Raw genomic sequence first — 2,484 nt, 5'->3', positions numbered from 1 at the left:
TTGGTACAATTTTGTGTTGGGTGATAGTGCTTTTAACCTGAAATTGAGTCATTGATTTAAACAATTGACTATTTTGATCTATTTTTATATCCTCCACCATAGTATGGAGGGTATATCAAGTTTGTCATTCCGTTTGTAACATCTCGAAATATTGGTCCCACAAAGTATATAATCTTGATCAGAATAAAATTCTATGTTGATTTAGGGATATCCGTCCGTCTATCCATCTGTGGAAATCACTCTAGCTTCCGAACGATATGAAGTAGGTTGATAAAATTTTACTCAAATGTATGTTATGTCTGCAGGACTTTTGGTATTGAAAATGGGTCATATAGGTCCACGTTTTGATATAGCCCCCATATAACGGCACCTTCCGATATTCGGAATTTTGATGATTTTGGCAACATTATTCATCGGAATTGTTTCAAATTTGGTATTTGAAGTTCGTAATGGATACTACAGCCTAAGACAGAAAATTGTCTGTGCAGGTTCACGTCTTCGTATAACCTCTATATAAAAGTACCTCCTGATATTCGGCATTTTGATGATTTTAGCAACATTTTTCACCGGAAATGTTTCAAATTTGGTATTTGAAGTTCGTAATAGATACTATAGCCTGTGACAGAATTTTTTAGTGCAGGTTCACGTGTTTGTATATATATAACGGTACCTCCCTATATTCGGTATTTTGATGATTTTAGCGACATTATTCACCGGAAATGTTTCAAATTTGGTATTTGAAGTTCGCAATGGATACTACGGCCTAAGGGAGAAAATTGTCTGTTCAGATCACCGTTTTCGTATAGCCCCCATATAACGGCACCTTCCGATATTCGGCATTTTGTTGATTTTAGCGACATTATACACCGGAATTGTTTCAAAGTTGGTATTTGAAGTTCGTAATGGATACTACAGCCTAAGACAGAAAATTATCTGTGCAGGTCCAAGTCTTCGTATAGACCCCATATAATGGTACCTCCCGATATTCGGTATTTTGATGATTTTAGCGACATTGTTAACCGGAATTGTTTCAAATTTGGTATTTGATGTTCATAATGGATATTACAGCCTAAGACAGAAAATTGTTTGTGCAGGTCTACGTCTTCGTATAGCCCCCATACAACGCTACCTCCCGATATTCGGTATTTGGATTATTGTAGCGACATTATTCACCGGAATGGTTTAAAATTTGGTATTTGAAGTTCGTAATGGATACTACAGCCTATGAGAGAAAACTGTCTGTGCAGGTCCAGGTCTTCGTGTAGCCCTCATATAATGGTACCTCCCAATATTCGGCATTTTGATGATTTTAGCGACATTAATCAGCGGAATTGTTTCAAATTTGGTATTTGAAGTTTGTAATGGATATAACAGCCAAAGATAGAAAATTTTTTGTGCAGGTCCAAGTCTTCGTATAGCCCCCATATAACGGTACCTCCCGATATTCGGTATTTTGATGATTTTAGCGACATTTTCACGGGAATTGTTTCAAATTTGGTATTTGAAGTTCGTAATGGATACTACAGCCTATGAGAGAAAATTGTCTGTGCAGGTCCAAGTCTTCGTATAACCCCCATATAACGGTACCTCCCGATATTCGGTACTTTGATGTTTTTAGCGACAATATTCACCGATTTTTTTCAGGTTCCGTATTTAAATATTGTAATGGTTTATGACAAAAGTTGCCTATGCAGGTCCACGTCGTCCTATAGACCTCAATATAATGGCTATATTCGGTATTTTTTAAATTTTAACAGAATTTTGAACGGTTTTTTTTTTTTTGAAAATTGCCAAATTCGTTCCGAATGGTGGTATTCAAAGTTCGGCCCGACCGAACATACTGCGTTTTAACTTGTTTTGTACTCTCGCAAATTTAGCCCTTTTTCGAATTAGCCGCAAATGTTCTAAAAATTTCTCAGATCCAATTGCCGGTCTGGATTGTGGAAAATCTCAAATAAATTTGACAGTAATCAGTTTGTAGATTAAAATCCCAAAATAGTCTCGGTTTCCTAGGCCAAGCAGATTTTCAGACCTTTTTTTTGTACTCTCGGCAAATTGAGCACTTTCTCCGAATTCGCCGCAAATGTTCTAAAACTTTCTCAGATCCAATAGTCGGTCTGGATTGTGGAAAATCCCAAGTAAATTTGGCAGTATTCAGTTTGTAGATTAAAATCCCAAAATAGTCTCGGGTTCCTAGGCCAAGCTGATTTTCAGGTTTTCATATAGCCTTGACCCTATGCAAAGGGAACCCAATATTTGGAGGTGAATTTCGCAACATTTTATATAGAGCTATGAAATTTTATAGGGAGCTTTGAATAACTTCAAGAATCATTGGCTTAAAAAAACGGGCTATTTCAATCAATTTGTTTGGGTAAGGAAACCCCCGATTTTAGGTATTTTTTTAATAATTTCCATTTAATTTCGCCAAATTTTTAATATTTTAAGTTCATATCATATATGACCAATATTCCTCACAATTTTCCA

The sequence above is a fragment of the Musca domestica genome, unplaced genomic scaffold (assembly GCF_030504385.1).
Source record: "Musca domestica strain aabys unplaced genomic scaffold, Musca_domestica.polishedcontigs.V.1.1 37, whole genome shotgun sequence".
In the NCBI taxonomy this organism is placed as follows: domain Eukaryota; kingdom Metazoa; phylum Arthropoda; class Insecta; order Diptera; family Muscidae; genus Musca; species Musca domestica.
The sequence above is the reverse complement of the archived record's forward strand: the minus strand, read 5'-3'. Positions refer to the sequence as shown.